A 10849-nucleotide genomic window follows, 5' to 3' on the forward strand; every position below is an offset into this window, starting at 1 on the left:
TAGGGTTCAAGAAAGTGGCCCCGAGGTGGTCAACATTGGATTTTAAGTGAGAAAAACGGGCGTCGGAGAGCGATGAAGAAGTAAAGCTGACTTTTCAGAACAATGGCTGGCCTCCCACCCTCCTACAAGCTTCCTAACTATGAAAATAAGGTCTCCACCAACAATGAACCAAAACGGATGCAAAACGGAGGTTCGGGGACCGAAACGCGCGGCCCGGGGCCCCGAAAATGGGCTGTTAAGCACCGGAGATGGCGTTCGACCACGAAGTTGGTCTCTCAGGCCACAGTGTTCCTCAAAAGGGAGGAAATAAGGTGTATACCAAAAACCGGAGCAAACGGAGATAGTTAGGCTGTCCTGAACCGAGGCACACGGCCGTCGGCTCCGAAAAATCGGAAACCGGGCTCCAAACGAGAAAAATGGCCTACGACCACGAAACGTAGCCTACGGCCACTGAGAGATAATCTACGAGACCTCTCCCCCCCCTTCGGGAAGAGAAAACAGAGAAAACAGAGTCTGGTTCGCAAACCGAAGTAAAGCATGAAAGAGTCCGGAAGTCCGGAGACAAGGCTCGCAGCCGAGACTCTGAAACTTCTGAACGAGCACGATATGTAATATCACCGAGCGCTCAACTGGTGACGTCTGAGTCTTAAGGTCGGTCAAAAATGGGGTGTCTACAGGGCTGAACGGAGAGCACCTCCTTCATGTGCTCGGCTTTCTTGATCATCCTCCTCAGCTCGCAGACCCGCGCCGGTTCAATGATGCCATGGATAACATTGATTACGCCTTGCGACGCTGTGTCCAGGGCGGCTAGGCCGTTTGGCTCGGTTTGTTCCAGTGGACCGGCTTTCATACCCCTATCTATGTATTGGTCCAGATGTCCTGCCGCCACCAGCTCCTCCAAATGTTGTTTGAGTGGTAAGCAGTCCTCCGTTTGGTGCCCCCGTTCTTCATGGAAGGTGCAGCGATATTTCGAGTTGAAGCCTCTCTGTGTACTCCCTAACTTGGCTGGCCAACGAACGAAAGGTTCACCTCGGATTTCACTCAGGATACGGTAAATAGGGATTTTAAAGACCGTGGTGAGACCGATTTGCGCTTTCAATTTTCTCTTAGCATCTTCCTCCTCAACACGAGGAGCGTTAGCTCGGTCATTTCTGCGACCTTTACTTCTATCATCACGGCTACGGCGTTGATCTTTTGACCCGTCGTTTGGGCAGTTGTCCTCCGACTCCACCGAGTGAACCTTTCCCGCCATTCTCCTGTCCGCCGCGACCGGATTAGCCTTCTCAGTTGCGGAGGCGGCATCATCCTCTACACGGATATGTTCGTTGATCCGTTGCATTAAGGACTCCATGGTTGCGGGTTGGTGTATTGTAAGCGAATCTCACAGCCTATGCCCAACTGGGAGACCACGCTTATATTGAGTAATCTCCAGATTAGTAGGGCAGTCGAGGATCTCATTGTAGGTTTCCCAGTACTTCGCATTGTATGCCTTCAATGAACCTCCAGATTCTATCTTGACACCCGGGAGATGGTCGACCTCCTTTGGGGTTCGAGTGTTGGTCTTGAATCTGGTGACGAAGGCATCCGCCAATTGCTATCATCCTTCGATACTCCCCTCCGGAAGCCTTTCGAACCATTTCAGGCCCAGTTCCCCCAAGCTTGCTGGGAATATGAGGCACATCAAGGCGTCATTGCGCCGGTATCCAGCCATTACTTGTCAGTAATGACTCACGTGCATGTACGGATCAGTCTTGCCGTCGTACAACGTGAACTTAGACTAGTGGAATCCGGCAGGGAGTGGTGTACTCTTGATTTCTAGAGACAGCGGCGTAGCCGTAAGTCTCGCTAGCTCTTTGTCCACAAGCGCTGGGGCCACCACTCTAGGTGCTGGCATTGCCATTTCCTCACTACAACGGATTTGGGAGCTTAGCCTCTGCAACGCCGGCAATCTCTGAGTCTCTCTACGGCGAGCCCTCTCCTCTAACACATCCCTCAGGTCTCCGGAACGGGCGGAAAAAGAGTATCGCGACGTCGACGATGGGCGTGAGGGATGGTAGGTGCTGTCGCGAGTGTAAGATTTGCCCACCTGTAGGTCGGAGTCCCCGACCCCATAGCTTCTGGTGATAGAGAGAGAGTGCGTCCTTTCTTAGCGGCAATTGCCAGAGCGAGGAGACAGGGTGCGCGCACTGAGGCTGCCCTCCCCAGCAACACCCTTCTCCCTGATCTGGCATTTCAGCACCTCTATCTCAGCCGCCATCTTGCGAATGAGGGCGTCCTGGTCTTTGAGTTTGTGCTCCAGGCGCTGTGCATGCGACTCCTCCCGCCGTTGACGGCCCTCTGGACTCTTCGAGCGATCAGTACTCCTTGCGCGTTTGTCTCGCGCACCTCTCGAAGAGGTCTACAGGCCCGCCATGGCTGGAATACTAGGGGGCCTTCTCTCCGTCAAACAGACTCTGGTGTGACACCATCGACGATGGACAGCGGAGTTTCATCGTTGTTAGCCATGGAAACGGTCAAAAAAGCTTGAAGAGCAAGGTTTGAGTACCAAGTTTTCCCACAGACGGCGCCAATTGTACGGGGGTGAAATATCCTTTGCTCTCCGTACTCCTTGAGCTCAAGTTTCACGTAATGACGCCTAGCCTTAAAACAGAGAAAGGGTGAGCTGCCCAGCGGTGTGTCACCGGATAAACCCTCCAACGATCAAGTCAGATCACTTGAGGAGGAAGAAGAGAGCACTATTTAGAGAGAGAGAGAGAGAGTTGTTCCAATTGCTTACCTCCAATGTCCCCCATTCTTTCTTTTTCTAGGCTGGCCATGTAGCCTCAGGGATTGTGTGCACACTACCTTTGCTGTCCTTCCTTGGACAGGTGGCAGTGCTCGCTTCTCACTATCTTACGCGTGTAAAGGCCAAAACCTCCAAACAGTATTTGTGGAACTGCCAAATGGTATTGACGCGTGCCAGAAGTGGATTTCCCGTCCGTCACACCATTGGTCTAGGTGGCACACTCTACCGGGATGTCACGACCGACCTATCCCTTAAGAAGAAACACAACCATAATCAATACGGCCGAGCTGTAAGAAGTCGATCCTTCCGGACTGACTAGTCGTGAGGCGTGCTGACCTTCGCCCCGGTCCAAATTCATTCTGGGCTGTGATCTGCTCGGTCCAGACGCACTATTGCCGATCCGACCGAATGCCTAGCCGAATCACAGCTCGGTCTGACATGCGCATGATTCCACGCTCCAGTCGACAAATGTAGCTCGGTCCGGCGTGACGGGCCGAGGAACTGCTCCGACCGAGCAAACGGCTCTCACAAGGTCCGTTATAACTCACGTTATTGTAACTCAGCCGTATTTGTTTAGCACAAATCTCCCTCTCAATTAAGATGAACCATCATCAATTAATAAATAAATAAATAAACCTTAACCTTCATTTATCTTAAATTGGTCTGCAAAACAATGAAGATTGTACAGACGCAGCAAAACAAATTCATCATAAATTATTAAGCCTCCGTTTGGGAAGTGGGTTGACTTTTTGGCTATTTTAGCCTAAGCTTAAAAGCTTGGTTTGGGAAAGGCTTTTTGGCTTTTTTAAATTTTTTTGTGAGAGAAAAATGTAATGATTATAGGTTGGATGTGATGTTTTATTTGTTATGGTTAAAATAACTTATTTTATTTTTTGTGACTAAAATAACTAAAAAAGTTTAAACCATGGCTTCCCAAACGAAGCCTAAAACAAGAGTTTCAAACGCCGGACGCCGAGGAAATCACTGGAGATCGCCGATCATAGTCGATGGAGATCTTCGCCCCGATATTTCTTTGATGCTCGCTTGAGTTGTCAGACTGTTGACCTTTGTGGTTCCCTTTTGTTTTATTGCAAATCTGACCCAATACTTCATATAATTTCAATTTCACTTTTTTTTTTGGACTCATTAATTTTTAATTTTAGATTTTTTATTAATTTCAATTTTAGAACTTTTTTCTTTTAATTTCAATTTTAGACTTGGATAAGTGAAATTGGGCTGTCAAAATTTTCTGCCGACTATTAAATTAAGGCCAGAATTATTTAATTTTGGAGATCTAAGATGGTGACCTTGCCTGTTCGATTTTTTTTAAAACAGTTTTATAGTATTTAAAAATTAATCAATTGAGTTTGTGCAATAAAATTAACAAGTTTCAAACATTGTTTGAAGCATTACTTCTTTAGATAAAAAATCGGTTTTGATTAACTTTTTAATTAGTTGATATTGTCTTACACGAGTAATTTGTTAGGATTGACAATAAAGGTTTTAGTTTAAATTCATTCACAAGTGAATCAGGACTAAGGGTTGTTTTGAACAGTGTCAAAAAATTGAAAAATGCTAGACGGCCAACTGTTTTATTAAATGTTCTATCAAATATTTTATGTGGGTGTGAAACTTACATGGTGAGATATTTGATAAAATATTTGAGATCCATAGCATTACTCTAAAAAATTTGTTTCTTCTTTTGCTTATTAAGAAAAACACGTACAAAAAGTAAAGTCGTGATGTGACCTAGATAAATCAAAAAGTTAATCAAAAATGTTAAAGATCCTAAAATTTTTATCAAAAAATCTATTAGGCCACGTTTGTTTGGCAGATTAGGTTGGATGAGATTGTTAGTGAAAGGATTGTTAATGTGAGGATTGTTAGTAAAGTAATTAAGCCTCCGTTTGGAAAGTGGATTGGCTTTTTGGCTTTTTTTAGCTATTTTAACCTAGGGCTAAAAAGCTTGATTTGGGAAGGACTTTTTGACTTTTTTGATTTTTTGAATTTTTGGTGAGGTGTCTTCCTATGAATTTACCAAAGTGCCCTTGATAAGATTTGTACCTGTAATTGAAATGTATTTGACGTCCACGTCTTCTTGTTGTTGTTTTTTTTTTTTTTTGGGTTTTGATTTGGCCTATTTTGTTTAATTTTTTTTTATATTTTTATTTTGGGTTTTATTTTATTTTGGTAAAGTATTTATTTATTTTTTGTATTTTGGGTTTGAATTTGGCGTATTTTGTTAAATTTTATTATTTTTTATTTTTTTATTTTGAGTTTTGATTTTAGCTTATTTTGGTAAAATATATATATATTTTTTTGGTTTGGATTTGGCGTATTTTGTTTCAATTTTATTATTTTTTATTTTTTTATTTTGGGTTTTATTTTGACTTATTTTGGTAAAATATTTTTTTTTTAATTTTGGGTTTGGATTTGGCATATTTTGCTTTATTTTTTTTTATTTGTTTTTTTAATTACATTAATTTGGTTTTGTTTTGTTTTTTTTTTTGGTCTTGGTTTTTTCATGTGTTTTTTTATGTTGATTTTAAATTTTCTATAAACTGATAAAAAGTGAGGTTTTAAATAATTGTCCTGTATATTTTAAGGTCTTATTTTTTTTTTTGGCAAATGATTTTTTTATGTGTTTTTAATTTTTGTTTTTAATTTTCTGTAAAATGATAAAAAGTGAGGTTTTAAATAATTTTCTTGTGTATTGTAAATAATTTAATTCTAATTTTATTTAATTTTATTTTATATATTTAAATATTCAAAAAAATTAAATAATTTAAAATGTTAATATTTTTAATTTAAAAACAAGTCTACACTCAAATCGTAACCAAACACATAAAACAAAACTTAATTAATTTTTAATTTTATTTTTATTTTAATTTTTATTTTTATTTTAATTTTAATTTTATTTTAAATATTTAAAAAATGTAAATAATCTAAAAAATTTACCTTGGCAAAAATTTAAAATAAATATTCAAAAAATTTAAATCGTAAAAATTTAAATATTCAAAAAATAATTAAACAAAAAAATTTAAATAATTTAAAATGTTAATATTTTCAATTTAAAAACAACTCTACACTCAAATCGTAACCAAACACATAAAATAAAACTCAATTAATAAATTATTTTTAAAACTCATAACCAAACACATAACGCGAAACTCCATACTACTTTCACAACTCTACACTCAAATCATAACCAAATACATAACAAAAAAATTAAAATATTTAAAATATTTTTATAATAGAGTTTGAAGTTATTTTTATAAAATATTTTAACAAAAAATAAAAAAATGTTTTTAATTTTTCTTTTTTCAACTTTCTTTGTTTTTTCCTGGGAAAAGGATTTTTTTGGGAAAAGGTTCCTTTTTTTTACTTTTCGCGTGCTGAGGCGTTGCCCATAGTTCATGTGGGGTAATTTCGTAAATTTACGTTGCCTTTGATTGTTGCCCAGCACCTCACAACTTTTTGTCCTCACTTGGCTAATTAAGCCTATTTTGTCCTCACTTGGCTAAAATAGCCCAACTTTCCCTTCCCAAACATTCGCTAAGTAAAAGTGTGTTTGTTTTGATGATAGTATGAGAGATAATTAGTGATGAAATTGTTAAATTATTTTTATATAAAATAAATAAATAAATTATTTCTATATTAAAAAAAATTAAAACAAATATTAAAGTAAACAAGTGCACTTAATAAAAAAAAATGAAATTAAAAAAATAATTTTTTTTATATAAAATACACTCAATCCCTTCACTATTTTCCTAATCTCACCCAAAATCTACCCAAGCTAATCCCCCTATGTAAGGGTATTCATAGTCCCATGGCCCCGTTTGTTTTGGGGTACGAGAGGGGAATTGGGATTAGGAAAGCTGTGGGCCCCATTTAATGTGCTATTTATTTACAGAGTTGAGGAAGGGACTGCTAAGCGGAAGGGCTTAGGATAGGCCTTACAGATGAGATTCGAATGGACCTCTAGGACATGGTATTAGAAAAATAGTCCGCGATCTAGAATTTTTTTTATTTTTTATTTTATTTTTTACATGTCGGGCATTTTTTTTGAACATTAAAGTTTAATTTTTTTTTATTTTTTGTTAAGTAAAAATCATTATTTTATTTATTTTATTTTTCTGAAAATTTTTTATTTTATTTTTATTTTTTAAAATTTTTTTACATGTTGGGCATTTTTTTTAAAACATTAATGTTTAATGTTTTTGTATTTTTTTATTTGTTTTATTATTTTATATTTATTTTATATAAAAATAATTTAACAATTCCTACACTAACAATTATCATCAAAACAAACACAATTTTACTTTATTCCCTCACTATCAATTCCTTCCATTCTACCTCTGAAAACAAACGGGACCCATGGGACTACTAATCTCTTCATATTTTTGTCAACCAAACATGAGTTATGTAGGGCCCACGGGTTTGGTAGTCCAATCCCTCCACCTATGATGCCAAACAAACACGTCCTAAATGTCTCACATAGATGTGAGACCAACATAAAATTTACATTGTGTAAATTTTACACCCATACAAAACATTTAATAAAACGTTTTGTAAAATTTTTTAAAAATTTTAACATTACTCAAAGTTAATAAACTAGCTTTTTTTTACCCTTATGCAGAAAGACCTAAATTGTTGTACTTTCTTACACAATGAAATGTGCTCATTGATATATATATATATATATATATATATATATAATTTTTTTGGGGATAAGTATTAATTGATATTTATGGTATCAATAAATGCCATGTTACTAATTAACCAAAAATAAATAAGAATTATGTTAAGAATTTTAAATAATTTATCAAATTTCTCACATAGATGTGGGATCTATACACATGTGAATTTATGTAGGTCTCACACTTATGTGAAAGATTTGGTAGAAAATTTAATAAATTATTTGGAATCCCCAACATTTTTCAATAAATAAATATCAATAATAACCAAAGGATATAACAAATATCTTTTATATTTAATTATTTTTGGTTAATTAGTAATATTACATTTATTAGTAATATGACATTTATTTCTAATAATGGCTGGGCTTCTCTCCAGTCCGTGATCGAACTAGAGGGTACTATTATACCCACGAGGGTCCACCACGGGTCCTGTTTCGATAATCTGAATAGTTCAATGTGTAGAAATCGTCAGGTACTATATGTTTATAAAAAATCACGTTAATCGGATATTAATAACTATCTCATCGAATCAGATTTCTGTCAACCGCTTATTTTTTCACCGTCCATTTTTTTATACAAAACTTATTTGATCACATACCTATCGATATCCAATCAACGTGATGTTTTACAAGCATATAGTACTCAACGAGTTTTACATATTGAACGGTTTAGATTATCGAAACGAGATCTGTGATGGACTCTCACAAGCTTAATAATACCCTCCAATCCAATCACGGACTGAAAGAAAGTCAATCCCTTCTAATTAAGGGTGGGCGCAGGTCGGTTATGGCCACGAAATCTCCAATCCGCCATCTATCTACCACAGTGGCAGATTGGAGAAAATCAATCCGCATCCGTCCACCAATTTGGCGGATGCGGATTGAACGGATTGACTGGTTAGCGGATGGATATAAATCGGTTTGGCGGTTTAAAATTTTATAAATTTTTAACAAAATTCAACTTGTGCAGTTCTAAAAAAGAAAAAAAAAGTATTACAGTCAATGACTTAAAAAGTATTACAATCACTACATGCCTTATCCAAAGAAAAAAGTTTCAAACTTTAGAATGTTACAATCACAGCATGCCTCATCCACATATTACAATCATAGCATGTCTCATCCACATAAATTGTTACAATTTGTGGTTCTTAAAATATAAAAACAATTCAAATCACCAAAACTATTAACAGAGCAGTAGTGGAGATTATACGCCTTTATATTGTTACATCTATATCTATTTTTGAAAACAAAAACTAACCAGCGCATATCATTTTTTATTTATTTATTATTTTTAGAGTTAAATTTAAAAATAAAAAAATATAGATAAATAATACATTTATTTTTTTTTAATTCAAAAAATATGTTCAAGTTAAAAATTATTTTTCAACAGAATATTTAAACTCTTCTTCAATTGAAAACACAAGCAAAATATCTAAATAAATTGAAAACACAAAATCTTACAAATTACTAGGGATGCTCGCAATTTGACGGTTCGGTAACGGCCAAAGGAATCTCAAATCCGCTATCTATCTAAAACTAAGCGAATTAAAAAAAACTAATCAGTAATCGTCCATTTACCATCACACATTCATTTAAAATGTAACGAATCAGTTCGATTTGATTTATGTGGACGGATGTTTCTCACCTCTACTTCTAATAAATATCAGTGATAATTAAAGAATGTAACAAATAATGTAATAATCAATGATCACATCTACATTATTAGAAACCATTCAACAAATTCAACCAAAAAGGTCAGATCATTCAACCAAATCATTTCAAACTTCAATCAGTCATATAAGTGTCTGTCCTATGGTTAGGGTGTTTTTTTTTTTTTGGAACGGGACCTATGGTTAAGTTACCTCCACATAATTTGATCATATTGATGTTTACCTCATTGGATTCACCTCCACATAATTTGATTACAACAATGATTCATCCCATTAAAAATATCACCACTAATAGCATTAATGCATTAAAAAAGTAAAAAAAAAAAAAAAAAACACAACTCCAAGATCAAAACATCACATCATTAATGACGGGACCCACTGGTGAGAGCACTAATTAGTGCTCCAAGCATTTTTCATTTGATTATATTGATGTTTACCTCATTGGATTCTTTTTAAATGATGTGGGCATCGCTATCTATTTATTTATTTTTATCTTTTTATCTCAAAAGTATTTATAGACATTATGTTTAGCGATAGAAAATCTTTATTGGGTGATTTGCGGGGAAAAAATGTATTTCTTTTGCAAAAGGTTACAAAACTGTTATACAATGTTAATCAATTAGTCTAGAAAACTTTTCCGATGTGTTACATAAATTTAAACTTTAACAAAATTTAAAGAAATTTGTTAGAAACTTTTAAAAGTGCAGGGAATTAATGATTAACTTCTTAAACTTGTTTCTCGTAATTACTAATGGTTTTTCATATTTAAAAAACTTTAGGGCTTTTTGGTTTGGAATCAATTTTTTTTATTTTTTAATTTGATTTATTATTATTATTTTTAAAGTACTAAATAAATTTTTAATATTTTTTCTGCATTTGTAGAATTACTTAAATATAAAATACACATTTTATTGCACTGCATTTTTATATAATGAATAAAAATTATAGCATAAATTCCAATTACAAAAACAATCAAAGCTAGAAAGAAAAACATTAAAAACATTAAAAAAAATTCACAAGCAGTAGAAGAGTTGCTTAGGTATAAGAGTTTTAGTGAAGGAAAAACATTAAAAATAATAAAAAAAAATTTAATTAAAAAACTGATTGCGAGACTCACAATCTATGAAACACGGATACTTCAAATAGGAAGACGTATCCGTATCATATCCGTATCGGATACCGATACTCCTTGGATACTTACGAATACGTATCAGATACTTATTAAAAGTATTGGATACTTTTTAATTAATTTTTCATTAATTTTGAAGTATCGGATACTTAGTTTTGAAGTATCGGAGGCTCCAAGCAAGTCACATATTATCGGATACTTCTTAATTAATTTTGAAGTATCAACTGCTCCAAGTCTTATATTACTCTTTTTAAGAAATTAGAATTGTATCATTTCTTGCATAACATCATAATATAATATAATTGCGATGATAAATAAAATATTTTTACAATACTTTGCTTAGTTTTTTATAAAAATAACATAGTAAGCTAAAGTAATAGAATTCATCAAATTGACATATCTTCATTGTATCATGCATGTCCCCTATAACTACATAGAAGTAAAGATTAATAAGATAATATAATAATAGTAAAATTAAATATCAATAAATAAATAAGTAAATAAACTTACATAGAATATTTTTGACTAGTGCAAAAGGAAAAAGCATAGGGTCAAATTGTGGATTG

The sequence above is a fragment of the Camellia sinensis genome, chromosome 14 (genome assembly GCF_055761805.1).
Source record: "Camellia sinensis isolate YWXY chromosome 14, ASM5576180v1, whole genome shotgun sequence".
Lineage (NCBI taxonomy): Eukaryota > Viridiplantae > Streptophyta > Magnoliopsida > Ericales > Theaceae > Camellia > Camellia sinensis.